The sequence below is a fragment of the Hyla sarda genome, unplaced genomic scaffold, assembly GCF_029499605.1.
Source record: "Hyla sarda isolate aHylSar1 unplaced genomic scaffold, aHylSar1.hap1 scaffold_916, whole genome shotgun sequence".
NCBI lineage: Eukaryota > Metazoa > Chordata > Amphibia > Anura > Hylidae > Hyla > Hyla sarda.
In genome coordinates this window covers 1-17,489 of record NW_026610945.1, presented here as the reverse complement: position 1 = coordinate 17,489, position 17,489 = coordinate 1, and the positions used below count along the sequence as shown (strand labels likewise).

Below are 17,489 nucleotides of genomic sequence, written 5' to 3'. Positions count from 1 at the left end.
AAGATTAATGCTTATGAAGAAATATAAAATCTCATCCCTTCCCCAATATCGCGCCACACCCCTACCCCTTAATTCCCTGGTTGAACGTGATGGACATATGTCTTTTTTCGACCGTACTAACTATGTAACTATGTAACATAACATGGGGGGGGGGGGTCTCCTGGCTGTTCACACAGGTGTGTCATTGCTGTACATTGACCATGCATTGCTTCTGTGGTATTGCAAAGGCAAAGACAAATGCTTCCAGCCATCCATTGCACTAATGGATTGGTCATCAGCTGGCTGTCTATGTCCCGCATCAATATAGACCAAAGTACAGAGGGTTAGGCTATGCTATTGTGCACCTACCTGATGCATCAGAAGGTGCGAGGCCCTTGCTAAATTCTGTGCACAGACTTTGAGATCTATGCTTTAGACTGTATCTAAACCTGCTCCAACATGGACTGACATTCTGGCCTACTTTCAGCCGATGCGACTTGTCTGTCGCTGAACAGTCGCTTTTTATGTATTCAGCACCTATGTATAATGTTGTAAAAATGCTCTAGAAGCTAAAGTCGCAGAAATGTCACACATATTTGGCCTGCAACTTTCTGTGCGACAAATTCAGACAGGAAAAATCAGTATAAATCCTTAGAAAATTATCCCCCAGTGTCTCCATCTGCTGGCGGTATTGAATAAGCATTGCTGCACTGATGGGGTATGCATTAGACGAAAAAAAAGAAGAAAAAGAAGAATAATACGCCCAGAAAAGAGGCGAAAAGGAGAAAAACGTAAAAAAACGTGAAAAAAAAGTAAGAGGAAGAGAAGGGAAAAAAAGGTGGAAATGGGTTTAAAAGTGATTTCGGCGGAGAAATATATATATATATATATATATATATATATATATATATATGCGCACACACACACATAGATATAAACGTATTCTCCGTTGAGATATTGCAGCCGCTGCTGTGTCCAGGCCCAGGAGCCTTAGCACTGTGCTGTGATGTCACTCAATACCACTGACATCACTAGGTGTAAACAACATCTCTCCTTTGCTGTGTATGTGACTATGGAGCTGTTTGGTGATGTCGTCTATTACGGCCTTCATAGAAGCAACAGGAGATTGTTGCATCCATCTTGAACCCTCAGAACTACAGTGCTATGATGTCACTCACTTCCACAGGCCTTGCAGAGTGTAAACAACAACAACCCAGCTTTGTTGTGTATGTAACCAAAGGGATTTGTGATGTCACCTAGAACCTTCACAGCAGCGACAGCTTTATGAGGAGCATCAGCACTGCTCTGCCTGAGCGGAACCATCACCGCCATAGGTTGTCAAATAACCCGGATTTAACCCACACAGGTAAGTCCAATGGGGTGCAGGCATGTCCTCTATGCTTACAGCTTCCCGTGGGTGTTGGTTTGATACCGTTTGGGGACAGCCAAGGAGGCATCTGCAGGCAACAAAGGTAGGTGTGTGCTTGTGTGTGTGTTTCCTATGCAGATCCTAAGCCCAGTGTCACATGCAAGTAGGAGGAGTAAGAAGGGTTCCTGGCAAATCCGGGTTATGGATTGCATTTAAAAAGGCCCCGTGGGAGTGCAATGGGCCCCTGTCTTGCTGCTTAGCAATAATGGTATGGGTTTAGGTTCTGCTGTGTGTACTGGTGGTTGACTGCCCCCCAGCCCAGAGTGTGCATGGAAAATTGTCTGGCAGCCTCCCTGACAGCAAGCAGTGATAGTGCCCATGAAGGGGACCTTGTTGGGCCCGCCCCTTTCACGGTTATCGCTTCTCGGCCTTTTGGCTAAGATCAAGTGTAGTATCTGTTCTTATCAGTTTAATATCTGATACGTCCCCTATCTGGGGACCATATATTAAATGGATTTTTGAGAACGGGGGCCGATTTCGAAGCTTGCTTCCGTCGCCCTATGCATTGACCCGATATGGCAGTATCTTCGGGTACAGTGCACCACCCCCTTACAGGGTTAAAAAGAAAGATTCCTACTTTCATTGCTACCTGCTTGCTGGCTAGCCAGCTAGCCAGCCCTGTGGGCCTTGCTGCTGCTGCAGCCAAAAAACAAAAGGTGGTGCTGCTGCTGCTTCTGCTGCTTCTGCTTCTGCTTGTGTCTGGCCCCTGTTGGAGCGTCCAGGCACAGGACTTCTGCTGCTGCTGACTAAATGGCCTCCTTAATTGGATCATTTGAGTAGCCAGCACACCTGTGCAGGTAGGGCATGACATGATAGGCAGCTGCCTTGATAGCGGGTGGGTGCTGAATGTTCCTAATTGACAAAATAAGATTAATGCTTATGAAGAAATATAAAATCTCATCCCTTCCCCAATATCGCGCCACACCCCTACCCCTTAATTCCCTGGTTGAACGTGATGGACATATGTCTTTTTTCGACCGTACTAACTATGTAACTATGTAACATAACATGGGGGGGGGGGGTCTCCTGGCTGTTCACACAGGTGTGTCATTGCTGTACATTGACCATGCATTGCTTCTGTGGTATTGCAAAGGCAAAGACAAATGCTTCCAGCCATCCATTGCACTAATGGATTGGTCATCAGCTGGCTGTCTATGTCCCGCATCAATATAGACCAAAGTACAGAGGGTTAGGCTATGCTATTGTGCACCTACCTGATGCATCAGAAGGTGCGAGGCCCTTGCTAAATTCTGTGCACAGACTTTGAGATCTATGCTTTAGACTGTATCTAAACCTGCTCCAACATGGACTGACATTCTGGCCTACTTTCAGCCGATGCGACTTGTCTGTCGCTGAACAGTCGCTTTTTATGTATTCAGCACCTATGTATAATGTTGTAAAAATGCTCTAGAAGCTAAAGTCGCAGAAATGTCACACATATTTGGCCTGCAACTTTCTGTGCGACAAATTCAGACAGGAAAAATCAGTATAAATCCTTAGAAAATTATCCCCCAGTGTCTCCATCTGCTGGCGGTATTGAATAAGCATTGCTGCACTGATGGGGTATGCATTAGACGAAAAAAAAGAAGAAAAAGAAGAATAATACGCCCAGAAAAGAGGCGAAAAGGAGAAAAACGTAAAAAAACGTGAAAAAAAAGTAAGAGGAAGAGAAGGGAAAAAAAGGTGGAAATGGGTTTAAAAGTGATTTCGGCGGAGAAATATATATATATATATATATATATATATATATATATATATATGCGCACACACACACATAGATATAAACGTATTCTCCGTTGAGATATTGCAGCCGCTGCTGTGTCCAGGCCCAGGAGCCTTAGCACTGTGCTGTGATGTCACTCAATACCACTGACATCACTAGGTGTAAACAACATCTCTCCTTTGCTGTGTATGTGACTATGGAGCTGTTTGGTGATGTCGTCTATTACGGCCTTCATAGAAGCAACAGGAGATTGTTGCATCCATCTTGAACCCTCAGAACTACAGTGCTATGATGTCACTCACTTCCACAGGCCTTGCAGAGTGTAAACAACAACAACCCAGCTTTGTTGTGTATGTAACCAAAGGGATTTGTGATGTCACCTAGAACCTTCACAGCAGCGACAGCTTTATGAGGAGCATCAGCACTGCTCTGCCTGAGCAGAACCATCACCGCCATAGGTTGTCAAATAACCCGGATTTAACCCACACAGGTAAGTCCAATGGGGTGCAGGCATGTCCTCTATGCTTACAGCTTCCCGTGGGTGTTGGTTTGATACCGTTTGGGGACAGCCAAGGAGGCATCTGCAGGCAACAAAGGTAGGTGTGTGCTTGTGTGTGTGTTTCCTATGCAGATCCTAAGCCCAGTGTCACATGCAAGTAGGAGGAGTAAGAAGGGTTCCTGGCAAATCCGGGTTATGGATTGCATTTAAAAAGGCCCCGTGGGAGTGCAATGGGCCCCTGTCTTGCTGCTTAGCAATAATGGTATGGGTTTAGGTTCTGCTGTGTGTACTGGTGGTTGACTGCCCCCCAGCCCAGAGTGTGCATGGAAAATTGTCTGGCAGCCTCCCTGACAGCAAGCAGTGATAGTGCCCATGAAGGGGACCTTGTTGGGCCCGCCCCTTTCACGGTTATCGCTTCTCGGCCTTTTGGCTAAGATCAAGTGTAGTATCTGTTCTTATCAGTTTAATATCTGATACGTCCCCTATCTGGGGACCATATATTAAATGGATTTTTGAGAACGGGGGCCGATTTCGAAGCTTGCTTCCGTCGCCCTATGCATTGACCCGATATGGCAGTATCTTCGGGTACAGTGCACCACCCCCTTACAGGGTTAAAAAGAAAGATTCCTACTTTCATTGCTACCTGCTTGCTGGCTAGCCAGCTAGCCAGCCCTGTGGGCCTTGCTGCTGCTGCAGCCAAAAAACAAAAGGTGGTGCTGCTGCTGCTTCTGCTTCTGCTTGTGTCTGGCCCCTGTTGGAGCGTCCAGGCACAGGACTTCTGCTGCTGCTGACTAAATGGCCTCCTTAATTGGATCATTTGAGTAGCCAGCACACCTGTGCAGGTAGGGCATGACATGATAGGCAGCTGCCTTGATAGCGGGTGGGTGCTGAATGTTCCTAATTGACAAAATAAGATTAATGCTTATGAAGAAATATAAAATCTCATCCCTTCCCCAATATCGCGCCACACCCCTACCCCTTAATTCCCTGGTTGAACGTGATGGACATATGTCTTTTTTCGACCGTACTAACTATGTAACTATGTAACATAACATGGGGGGGGGGGGTCTCCTGGCTGTTCACACAGGTGTGTCATTGCTGTACATTGACCATGCATTGCTTCTGTGGTATTGCAAAGGCAAAGACAAATGCTTCCAGCCATCCATTGCACTAATGGATTGGTCATCAGCTGGCTGTCTATGTCCCGCATCAATATAGACCAAAGTACAGAGGGTTAGGCTATGCTATTGTGCACCTACCTGATGCATCAGAAGGTGCGAGGCCCTTGCTAAATTCTGTGCACAGACTTTGAGATCTATGCTTTAGACTGTATCTAAACCTGCTCCAACATGGACTGACATTCTGGCCTACTTTCAGCCGATGCGACTTGTCTGTCGCTGAACAGTCGCTTTTTATGTATTCAGCACCTATGTATAATGTTGTAAAAATGCTCTAGAAGCTAAAGTCGCAGAAATGTCACACATATTTGGCCTGCAACTTTCTGTGCGACAAATTCAGACAGGAAAAATCAGTATAAATCCTTAGAAAATTATCCCCCAGTGTCTCCATCTGCTGGCGGTATTGAATAAGCATTGCTGCACTGATGGGGTATGCATTAGACGAAAAAAAAGAAGAAAAAGAAGAATAATACGCCCAGAAAAGAGGCGAAAAGGAGAAAAACGTAAAAAAACGTGAAAAAAAAGTAAGAGGAAGAGAAGGGAAAAAAAGGTGGAAATGGGTTTAAAAGTGATTTCGGCGGAGAAATATATATATATATATATATATATATATATATATATATATGCGCACACACACACATAGATATAAACGTATTCTCCGTTGAGATATTGCAGCCGCTGCTGTGTCCAGGCCCAGGAGCCTTAGCACTGTGCTGTGATGTCACTCAATACCACTGACATCACTAGGTGTAAACAACATCTCTCCTTTGCTGTGTATGTGACTATGGAGCTGTTTGGTGATGTCGTCTATTACGGCCTTCATAGAAGCAACAGGAGATTGTTGCATCCATCTTGAACCCTCAGAACTACAGTGCTATGATGTCACTCACTTCCACAGGCCTTGCAGAGTGTAAACAACAACAACCCAGCTTTGTTGTGTATGTAACCAAAGGGATTTGTGATGTCACCTAGAACCTTCACAGCAGCGACAGCTTTATGAGGAGCATCAGCACTGCTCTGCCTGAGCAGAACCATCACCGCCATAGGTTGTCAAATAACCCGGATTTAACCCACACAGGTAAGTCCAATGGGGTGCAGGCATGTCCTCTATGCTTACAGCTTCCCGTGGGTGTTGGTTTGATACCGTTTGGGGACAGCCAAGGAGGCATCTGCAGGCAACAAAGGTAGGTGTGTGCTTGTGTGTGTGTTTCCTATGCAGATCCTAAGCCCAGTGTCACATGCAAGTAGGAGGAGTAAGAAGGGTTCCTGGCAAATCCGGGTTATGGATTGCATTTAAAAAGGCCCCGTGGGAGTGCAATGGGCCCCTGTCTTGCTGCTTAGCAATAATGGTATGGGTTTAGGTTCTGCTGTGTGTACTGGTGGTTGACTGCCCCCCAGCCCAGAGTGTGCATGGAAAATTGTCTGGCAGCCTCCCTGACAGCAAGCAGTGATAGTGCCCATGAAGGGGACCTTGTTGGGCCCGCCCCTTTCACGGTTATCGCTTCTCGGCCTTTTGGCTAAGATCAAGTGTAGTATCTGTTCTTATCAGTTTAATATCTGATACGTCCCCTATCTGGGGACCATATATTAAATGGATTTTTGAGAACGGGGGCCGATTTCGAAGCTTGCTTCCGTCGCCCTATGCATTGACCCGATATGGCAGTATCTTCGGGTACAGTGCACCACCCCCTTACAGGGTTAAAAAGAAAGATTCCTACTTTCATTGCTACCTGCTTGCTGGCTAGCCAGCTAGCCAGCCCTGTGGGCCTTGCTGCTGCTGCAGCCAAAAAACAAAAGGTGGTGCTGCTGCTGCTTCTGCTGCTTCTGCTTCTGCTTGTGTCTGGCCCCTGTTGGAGCGTCCAGGCACAGGACTTCTGCTGCTGCTGACTAAATGGCCTCCTTAATTGGATCATTTGAGTAGCCAGCACACCTGTGCAGGTAGGGCATGACATGATAGGCAGCTGCCTTGATAGCGGGTGGGTGCTGAATGTTCCTAATTGACAAAATAAGATTAATGCTTATGAAGAAATATAAAATCTCATCCCTTCCCCAATATCGCGCCACACCCCTACCCCTTAATTCCCTGGTTGAACGTGATGGACATATGTCTTTTTTCGACCGTACTAACTATGTAACTATGTAACATAACATGGGGGGGGGGGTCTCCTGGCTGTTCACACAGGTGTGTCATTGCTGTACATTGACCATGCATTGCTTCTGTGGTATTGCAAAGGCAAAGACAAATGCTTCCAGCCATCCATTGCACTAATGGATTGGTCATCAGCTGGCTGTCTATGTCCCGCATCAATATAGACCAAAGTACAGAGGGTTAGGCTATGCTATTGTGCACCTACCTGATGCATCAGAAGGTGCGAGGCCCTTGCTAAATTCTGTGCACAGACTTTGAGATCTATGCTTTAGACTGTATCTAAACCTGCTCCAACATGGACTGACATTCTGGCCTACTTTCAGCCGATGCGACTTGTCTGTCGCTGAACAGTCGCTTTTTATGTATTCAGCACCTATGTATAATGTTGTAAAAATGCTCTAGAAGCTAAAGTCGCAGAAATGTCACACATATTTGGCCTGCAACTTTCTGTGCGACAAATTCAGACAGGAAAAATCAGTATAAATCCTTAGAAAATTATCCCCCAGTGTCTCCATCTGCTGGCGGTATTGAATAAGCATTGCTGCACTGATGGGGTATGCATTAGACGAAAAAAAAGAAGAAAAAGAAGAATAATACGCCCAGAAAAGAGGCGAAAAGGAGAAAAACGTAAAAAAACGTGAAAAAAAAGTAAGAGGAAGAGAAGGGAAAAAAAGGTGGAAATGGGTTTAAAAGTGATTTCGGCGGAGAAATATATATATATATATATATATATATATATATATATATATATGCGCACACACACACATAGATATAAACGTATTCTCCGTTGAGATATTGCAGCCGCTGCTGTGTCCAGGCCCAGGAGCCTTAGCACTGTGCTGTGATGTCACTCAATACCACTGACATCACTAGGTGTAAACAACATCTCTCCTTTGCTGTGTATGTGACTATGGAGCTGTTTGGTGATGTCGTCTATTACGGCCTTCATAGAAGCAACAGGAGATTGTTGCATCCATCTTGAACCCTCAGAACTACAGTGCTATGATGTCACTCACTTCCACAGGCCTTGCAGAGTGTAAACAACAACAACCCAGCTTTGTTGTGTATGTAACCAAAGGGATTTGTGATGTCACCTAGAACCTTCACAGCAGCGACAGCTTTATGAGGAGCATCAGCACTGCTCTGCCTGAGCAGAACCATCACCGCCATAGGTTGTCAAATAACCCGGATTTAACCCACACAGGTAAGTCCAATGGGGTGCAGGCATGTCCTCTATGCTTACAGCTTCCCGTGGGTGTTGGTTTGATACCGTTTGGGGACAGCCAAGGAGGCATCTGCAGGCAACAAAGGTAGGTGTGTGCTTGTGTGTGTGTTTCCTATGCAGATCCTAAGCCCAGTGTCACATGCAAGTAGGAGGAGTAAGAAGGGTTCCTGGCAAATCCGGGTTATGGATTGCATTTAAAAAGGCCCCGTGGGAGTGCAATGGGCCCTTGTCTTGCTGCTTAGCAATAATGGTATGGGTTTAGGTTCTGCTGTGTGTACTGGTGGTTGACTGCCCCCCAGCCCAGAGTGTGCATGGAAAATTGTCTGGCAGCCTCCCTGACAGCAAGCAGTGATAGTGCCCATGAAGGGGACCTTGTTGGGCCCGCCCCTTTCACGGTTATCGCTTCTCGGCCTTTTGGCTAAGATCAAGTGTAGTATCTGTTCTTATCAGTTTAATATCTGATACGTCCCCTATCTGGGGACCATATATTAAATGGATTTTTGAGAACGGGGGCCGATTTCGAAGCTTGCTTCCGTCGCCCTATGCATTGACCCGATATGGCAGTATCTTCGGGTACAGTGCACCACCCCCTTACAGGGTTAAAAAGAAAGATTCCTACTTTCATTGCTACCTGCTTGCTGGCTAGCCAGCTAGCCAGCCCTGTGGGCCTTGCTGCTGCTGCAGCCAAAAAACAAAAGGTGGTGCTGCTGCTGCTTCTGCTGCTTCTGCTTCTGCTTGTGTCTGGCCCCTGTTGGAGCGTCCAGGCACAGGACTTCTGCTGCTGCTGACTAAATGGCCTCCTTAATTGGATCATTTGAGTAGCCAGCACACCTGTGCAGGTAGGGCATGACATGATAGGCAGCTGCCTTGATAGCGGGTGGGTGCTGAATGTTCCTAATTGACAAAATAAGATTAATGCTTATGAAGAAATATAAAATCTCATCCCTTCCCCAATATCGCGCCACACCCCTACCCCTTAATTCCCTGGTTGAACGTGATGGACATATGTCTTTTTTCGACCGTACTAACTATGTAACTATGTAACATAACATGGGGGGGGGGGGGTCTCCTGGCTGTTCACACAGGTGTGTCATTGCTGTACATTGACCATGCATTGCTTCTGTGGTATTGCAAAGGCAAAGACAAATGCTTCCAGCCATCCATTGCACTAATGGATTGGTCATCAGCTGGCTGTCTATGTCCCGCATCAATATAGACCAAAGTACAGAGGGTTAGGCTATGCTATTGTGCACCTACCTGATGCATCAGAAGGTGCGAGGCCCTTGCTAAATTCTGTGCACAGACTTTGAGATCTATGCTTTAGACTGTATCTAAACCTGCTCCAACATGGACTGACATTCTGGCCTACTTTCAGCCGATGCGACTTGTCTGTCGCTGAACAGTCGCTTTTTATGTATTCAGCACCTATGTATAATGTTGTAAAAATGCTCTAGAAGCTAAAGTCGCAGAAATGTCACACATATTTGGCCTGCAACTTTCTGTGCGACAAATTCAGACAGGAAAAATCAGTATAAATCCTTAGAAAATTATCCCCCAGTGTCTCCATCTGCTGGCGGTATTGAATAAGCATTGCTGCACTGATGGGGTATGCATTAGACGAAAAAAAAGAAGAAAAAGAAGAATAATACGCCCAGAAAAGAGGCGAAAAGGAGAAAAACGTAAAAAAACGTGAAAAAAAAGTAAGAGGAAGAGAAGGGAAAAAAAGGTGGAAATGGGTTTAAAAGTGATTTCGGCGGAGAAATATATATATATATATATATATATATATATATATATATATATATGCGCACACACACACATAGATATAAACGTATTCTCCGTTGAGATATTGCAGCCGCTGCTGTGTCCAGGCCCAGGAGCCTTAGCACTGTGCTGTGATGTCACTCAATACCACTGACATCACTAGGTGTAAACAACATCTCTCCTTTGCTGTGTATGTGACTATGGAGCTGTTTGGTGATGTCGTCTATTACGGCCTTCATAGAAGCAACAGGAGATTGTTGCATCCATCTTGAACCCTCAGAACTACAGTGCTATGATGTCACTCACTTCCACAGGCCTTGCAGAGTGTAAACAACAACAACCCAGCTTTGTTGTGTATGTAACCAAAGGGATTTGTGATGTCACCTAGAACCTTCACAGCAGCGACAGCTTTATGAGGAGCATCAGCACTGCTCTGCCTGAGCAGAACCATCACCGCCATAGGTTGTCAAATAACCCGGATTTAACCCACACAGGTAAGTCCAATGGGGTGCAGGCATGTCCTCTATGCTTACAGCTTCCCGTGGGTGTTGGTTTGATACCGTTTGGGGACAGCCAAGGAGGCATCTGCAGGCAACAAAGGTAGGTGTGTGCTTGTGTGTGTGTTTCCTATGCAGATCCTAAGCCCAGTGTCACATGCAAGTAGGAGGAGTAAGAAGGGTTCCTGGCAAATCCGGGTTATGGATTGCATTTAAAAAGGCCCCGTGGGAGTGCAATGGGCCCCTGTCTTGCTGCTTAGCAATAATGGTATGGGTTTAGGTTCTGCTGTGTGTACTGGTGGTTGACTGCCCCCCAGCCCAGAGTGTGCATGGAAAATTGTCTGGCAGCCTCCCTGACAGCAAGCAGTGATAGTGCCCATGAAGGGGACCTTGTTGGGCCCGCCCCTTTCACGGTTATCGCTTCTCGGCCTTTTGGCTAAGATCAAGTGTAGTATCTGTTCTTATCAGTTTAATATCTGATACGTCCCCTATCTGGGGACCATATATTAAATGGATTTTTGAGAACGGGGGCCGATTTCGAAGCTTGCTTCCGTCGCCCTATGCATTGACCCGATATGGCAGTATCTTCGGGTACAGTGCACCACCCCCTTACAGGGTTAAAAAGAAAGATTCCTACTTTCATTGCTACCTGCTTGCTGGCTAGCCAGCTAGCCAGCCCTGTGGGCCTTGCTGCTGCTGCAGCCAAAAAACAAAAGGTGGTGCTGCTGCTGCTTCTGCTGCTTCTGCTTCTGCTTGTGTCTGGCCCCTGTTGGAGCGTCCAGGCACAGGACTTCTGCTGCTGCTGACTAAATGGCCTCCTTAATTGGATCATTTGAGTAGCCAGCACACCTGTGCAGGTAGGGCATGACATGATAGGCAGCTGCCTTGATAGCGGGTGGGTGCTGAATGTTCCTAATTGACAAAATAAGATTAATGCTTATGAAGAAATATAAAATCTCATCCCTTCCCCAATATCGCGCCACACCCCTACCCCTTAATTCCCTGGTTGAACGTGATGGACATATGTCTTTTTTCGACCGTACTAACTATGTAACTATGTAACATAACATGGGGGGGGGGGGGTCTCCTGGCTGTTCACACAGGTGTGTCATTGCTGTACATTGACCATGCATTGCTTCTGTGGTATTGCAAAGGCAAAGACAAATGCTTCCAGCCATCCATTGCACTAATGGATTGGTCATCAGCTGGCTGTCTATGTCCCGCATCAATATAGACCAAAGTACAGAGGGTTAGGCTATGCTATTGTGCACCTACCTGATGCATCAGAAGGTGCGAGGCCCTTGCTAAATTCTGTGCACAGACTTTGAGATCTATGCTTTAGACTGTATCTAAACCTGCTCCAACATGGACTGACATTCTGGCCTACTTTCAGCCGATGCGACTTGTCTGTCGCTGAACAGTCGCTTTTTATGTATTCAGCACCTATGTATAATGTTGTAAAAATGCTCTAGAAGCTAAAGTCGCAGAAATGTCACACATATTTGGCCTGCAACTTTCTGTGCGACAAATTCAGACAGGAAAAATCAGTATAAATCCTTAGAAAATTATCCCCCAGTGTCTCCATCTGCTGGCGGTATTGAATAAGCATTGCTGCACTGATGGGGTATGCATTAGACGAAAAAAAAGAAGAAAAAGAAGAATAATACGCCCAGAAAAGAGGCGAAAAGGAGAAAAACGTAAAAAAACGTGAAAAAAAAGTAAGAGGAAGAGAAGGGAAAAAAAGGTGGAAATGGGTTTAAAAGTGATTTCGGCGGAGAAATATATATATATATATATATATATATATATATATATATATATATATATATGCGCACACACACACATAGATATAAACGTATTCTCCGTTGAGATATTGCAGCCGCTGCTGTGTCCAGGCCCAGGAGCCTTAGCACTGTGCTGTGATGTCACTCAATACCACTGACATCACTAGGTGTAAACAACATCTCTCCTTTGCTGTGTATGTGACTATGGAGCTGTTTGGTGATGTCGTCTATTACGGCCTTCATAGAAGCAACAGGAGATTGTTGCATCCATCTTGAACCCTCAGAACTACAGTGCTATGATGTCACTCACTTCCACAGGCCTTGCAGAGTGTAAACAACAACAACCCAGCTTTGTTGTGTATGTAACCAAAGGGATTTGTGATGTCACCTAGAACCTTCACAGCAGCGACAGCTTTATGAGGAGCATCAGCACTGCTCTGCCTGAGCAGAACCATCACCGCCATAGGTTGTCAAATAACCCGGATTTAACCCACACAGGTAAGTCCAATGGGGTGCAGGCATGTCCTCTATGCTTACAGCTTCCCGTGGGTGTTGGTTTGATACCGTTTGGGGACAGCCAAGGAGGCATCTGCAGGCAACAAAGGTAGGTGTGTGCTTGTGTGTGTGTTTCCTATGCAGATCCTAAGCCCAGTGTCACATGCAAGTAGGAGGAGTAAGAAGGGTTCCTGGCAAATCCGGGTTATGGATTGCATTTAAAAAGGCCCCGTGGGAGTGCAATGGGCCCCTGTCTTGCTGCTTAGCAATAATGGTATGGGTTTAGGTTCTGCTGTGTGTACTGGTGGTTGACTGCCCCCCAGCCCAGAGTGTGCATGGAAAATTGTCTGGCAGCCTCCCTGACAGCAAGCAGTGATAGTGCCCATGAAGGGGACCTTGTTGGGCCCGCCCCTTTCACGGTTATCGCTTCTCGGCCTTTTGGCTAAGATCAAGTGTAGTATCTGTTCTTATCAGTTTAATATCTGATACGTCCCCTATCTGGGGACCATATATTAAATGGATTTTTGAGAACGGGGGCCGATTTCGAAGCTTGCTTCCGTCGCCCTATGCATTGACCCGATATGGCAGTATCTTCGGGTACAGTGCACCACCCCCTTACAGGGTTAAAAAGAAAGATTCCTACTTTCATTGCTACCTGCTTGCTGGCTAGCCAGCTAGCCAGCCCTGTGGGCCTTGCTGCTGCTGCAGCCAAAAAACAAAAGGTGGTGCTGCTGCTGCTTCTGCTGCTTCTGCTTCTGCTTGTGTCTGGCCCCTGTTGGAGCGTCCAGGCACAGGACTTCTGCTGCTGCTGACTAAATGGCCTCCTTAATTGGATCATTTGAGTAGCCAGCACACCTGTGCAGGTAGGGCATGACATGATAGGCAGCTGCCTTGATAGCGGGTGGGTGCTGAATGTTCCTAATTGACAAAATAAGATTAATGCTTATGAAGAAATATAAAATCTCATCCCTTCCCCAATATCGCGCCACACCCCTACCCCTTAATTCCCTGGTTGAACGTGATGGACATATGTCTTTTTTCGACCGTACTAACTATGTAACTATGTAACATAACATGGGGGGGGGGGGGGTCTCCTGGCTGTTCACACAGGTGTGTCATTGCTGTACATTGACCATGCATTGCTTCTGTGGTATTGCAAAGGCAAAGACAAATGCTTCCAGCCATCCATTGCACTAATGGATTGGTCATCAGCTGGCTGTCTATGTCCCGCATCAATATAGACCAAAGTACAGAGGGTTAGGCTATGCTATTGTGCACCTACCTGATGCATCAGAAGGTGCGAGGCCCTTGCTAAATTCTGTGCACAGACTTTGAGATCTATGCTTTAGACTGTATCTAAACCTGCTCCAACATGGACTGACATTCTGGCCTACTTTCAGCCGATGCGACTTGTCTGTCGCTGAACAGTCGCTTTTTATGTATTCAGCACCTATGTATAATGTTGTAAAAATGCTCTAGAAGCTAAAGTCGCAGAAATGTCACACATATTTGGCCTGCAACTTTCTGTGCGACAAATTCAGACAGGAAAAATCAGTATAAATCCTTAGAAAATTATCCCCCAGTGTCTCCATCTGCTGGCGGTATTGAATAAGCATTGCTGCACTGATGGGGTATGCATTAGACGAAAAAAAAGAAGAAAAAGAAGAATAATACGCCCAGAAAAGAGGCGAAAAGGAGAAAAACGTAAAAAAACGTGAAAAAAAAGTAAGAGGAAGAGAAGGGAAAAAAAGGTGGAAATGGGTTTAAAAGTGATTTCGGCGGAGAAATATATATATATATATATATATATATATATATGCGCACACACACACATAGATATAAACGTATTCTCCGTTGAGATATTGCAGCCGCTGCTGTGTCCAGGCCCAGGAGCCTTAGCACTGTGCTGTGATGTCACTCAATACCACTGACATCACTAGGTGTAAACAACATCTCTCCTTTGCTGTGTATGTGACTATGGAGCTGTTTGGTGATGTCGTCTATTACGGCCTTCATAGAAGCAACAGGAGATTGTTGCATCCATCTTGAACCCTCAGAACTACAGTGCTATGATGTCACTCACTTCCACAGGCCTTGCAGAGTGTAAACAACAACAACCCAGCTTTGTTGTGTATGTAACCAAAGGGATTTGTGATGTCACCTAGAACCTTCACAGCAGCGACAGCTTTATGAGGAGCATCAGCACTGCTCTGCCTGAGCAGAACCATCACCGCCATAGGTTGTCAAATAACCCGGATTTAACCCACACAGGTAAGTCCAATGGGGTGCAGGCATGTCCTCTATGCTTACAGCTTCCCGTGGGTGTTGGTTTGATACCGTTTGGGGACAGCCAAGGAGGCATCTGCAGGCAACAAAGGTAGGTGTGTGCTTGTGTGTGTGTTTCCTATGCAGATCCTAAGCCCAGTGTCACATGCAAGTAGGAGGAGTAAGAAGGGTTCCTGGCAAATCCGGGTTATGGATTGCATTTAAAAAGGCCCCGTGGGAGTGCAATGGGCCCCTGTCTTGCTGCTTAGCAATAATGGTATGGGTTTAGGTTCTGCTGTGTGTACTGGTGGTTGACTGCCCCCCAGCCCAGAGTGTGCATGGAAAATTGTCTGGCAGCCTCCCTGACAGCAAGCAGTGATAGTGCCCATGAAGGGGACCTTGTTGGGCCCGCCCCTTTCACGGTTATCGCTTCTCGGCCTTTTGGCTAAGATCAAGTGTAGTATCTGTTCTTATCAGTTTAATATCTGATACGTCCCCTATCTGGGGACCATATATTAAATGGATTTTTGAGAACGGGGGCCGATTTCGAAGCTTGCTTCCGTCGCCCTATGCATTGACCCGATATGGCAGTATCTTCGGGTACAGTGCACCACCCCCTTACAGGGTTAAAAAGAAAGATTCCTACTTTCATTGCTACCTGCTTGCTGGCTAGCCAGCTAGCCAGCCCTGTGGGCCTTGCTGCTGCTGCAGCCAAAAAACAAAAGGTGGTGCTGCTGCTGCTTCTGCTGCTTCTGCTTCTGCTTGTGTCTGGCCCCTGTTGGAGCGTCCAGGCACAGGACTTCTGCTGCTGCTGACTAAATGGCCTCCTTAATTGGATCATTTGAGTAGCCAGCACACCTGTGCAGGTAGGGCATGACATGATAGGCAGCTGCCTTGATAGCGGGTGGGTGCTGAATGTTCCTAATTGACAAAATAAGATTAATGCTTATGAAGAAATATAAAATCTCATCCCTTCCCCAATATCGCGCCACACCCCTACCCCTTAATTCCCTGGTTGAACGTGATGGACATATGTCTTTTTTTCGACCGTACTAACTATGTAACTATGTAACATAACATGGGGGGGGGGGTCTCCTGGCTGTTCACACAGGTGTGTCATTGCTGTACATTGACCATGCATTGCTTCTGTGGTATTGCAAAGGCAAAGACAAATGCTTCCAGCCATCCATTGCACTAATGGATTGGTCATCAGCTGGCTGTCTATGTCCCGCATCAATATAGACCAAAGTACAGAGGGTTAGGCTATGCTATTGTGCACCTACCTGATGCATCAGAAGGTGCGAGGCCCTTGCTAAATTCTGTGCACAGACTTTGAGATCTATGCTTTAGACTGTATCTAAACCTGCTCCAACATGGACTGACATTCTGGCCTACTTTCAGCCGATGCGACTTGTCTGTCGCTGAACAGTCGCTTTTTATGTATTCAGCACCTATGTATAATGTTGTAAAAATGCTCTAGAAGCTAAAGTCGCAGAAATGTCACACATATTTGGCCTGCAACTTTCTGTGCGACAAATTCAGACAGGAAAAATCAGTATAAATCCTTAGAAAATTATCCCCCAGTGTCTCCATCTGCTGGCGGTATTGAATAAGCATTGCTGCACTGATGGGGTATGCATTAGACGAAAAAAAAGAAGAAAAAGAAGAATAATACGCCCAGAAAAGAGGCGAAAAGGAGAAAAACGTAAAAAAACGTGAAAAAAAAGTAAGAGGAAGAGAAGGGAAAAAAAGGTGGAAATGGGTTTAAAAGTGATTTCGGCGGAGAAATATATATATATATATATATATATATATATATATATATATATGCGCACACACACACATAGATATAAACGTATTCTCCGTTGAGATATTGCAGCCGCTGCTGTGTCCAGGCCCAGGAGCCTTAGCACTGTGCTGTGATGTCACTCAATACCACTGACATCACTAGGTGTAAACAACATCTCTCCTTTGCTGTGTATGTGACTATGGAGCTGTTTGGTGATGTCGTCTATTACGGCCTTCATAGAAGCAACAGGAGATTGTTGCATCCATCTTGAACCCTCAGAACTACAGTGCTATGATGTCACTCACTTCCACAGGCCTTGCAGAGTGTAAACAACAACAACCCAGCTTTGTTGTGTATGTAACCAAAGGGATTTGTGATGTCACCTAGAACCTTCACAGCAGCGACAGCTTTATGAGGAGCATCAGCACTGCTCTGCCTGAGCAGAACCATCACCGCCATAGGTTGTCAAATAACCCGGATTTAACCCACACAGGTAAGTCCAATGGGGTGCAGGCATGTCCTCTATGCTTACAGCTTCCCGTGGGTGTTGGATTGATACCGTTTGGGGACAGCCAAGGAGGCATCTGCAGGCAACAAAGGTAGGTGTGTGCTTGTGTGTGTGTTTCCTATGCAGATCCTAAGCCCAGTGTCACATGCAAGTAGGAGGAGTAAGAAGGGTTCCTGGCAAATCCGGGTTATGGATTGCATTTAAA

At 46.0% G+C, this 17,489-nt stretch overlaps 7 non-coding genes across 7 annotated transcripts; all 7 read left to right on the top strand.

Annotated features, from left to right (window-relative positions):
- Positions 1-1,764: 1,764 nt before the first annotated feature.
- Positions 1,765-1,955, top strand: LOC130349502 (U2 spliceosomal RNA). Its single transcript, XR_008886804.1, has one exon. It is a non-coding gene; the product is annotated as a U2 spliceosomal RNA (small nuclear RNA).
- Positions 1,956-4,040: 2,085 nt separating this feature from the next.
- Positions 4,041-4,231, top strand: LOC130349493 (U2 spliceosomal RNA). The gene has a single exon (XR_008886800.1). It is a non-coding gene; the product is annotated as a U2 spliceosomal RNA (small nuclear RNA).
- A 2,074-nt stretch (positions 4,232-6,305) lies between these two features.
- LOC130349549 (U2 spliceosomal RNA) lies at positions 6,306-6,496 on the top strand. The gene has a single exon (XR_008886846.1). It is a non-coding gene; the product is annotated as a U2 spliceosomal RNA (small nuclear RNA).
- Positions 6,497-8,580: 2,084 nt separating this feature from the next.
- On the top strand, positions 8,581-8,771 carry LOC130349537 (U2 spliceosomal RNA). The gene has a single exon (XR_008886835.1). It is a non-coding gene; the product is annotated as a U2 spliceosomal RNA (small nuclear RNA).
- Positions 8,772-10,859: 2,088 nt separating this feature from the next.
- LOC130349524 (U2 spliceosomal RNA) lies at positions 10,860-11,050 on the top strand. Its single transcript, XR_008886824.1, has one exon. It is a non-coding gene; the product is annotated as a U2 spliceosomal RNA (small nuclear RNA).
- A 2,094-nt stretch (positions 11,051-13,144) lies between these two features.
- LOC130349512 (U2 spliceosomal RNA) lies at positions 13,145-13,335 on the top strand. The gene has a single exon (XR_008886813.1). It is a non-coding gene; the product is annotated as a U2 spliceosomal RNA (small nuclear RNA).
- Positions 13,336-15,412: 2,077 nt separating this feature from the next.
- Positions 15,413-15,603, top strand: LOC130349486 (U2 spliceosomal RNA). Its single transcript, XR_008886794.1, has one exon. It is a non-coding gene; the product is annotated as a U2 spliceosomal RNA (small nuclear RNA).
- The last annotated feature ends 1,886 nt before the right edge of the window (positions 15,604-17,489 follow it).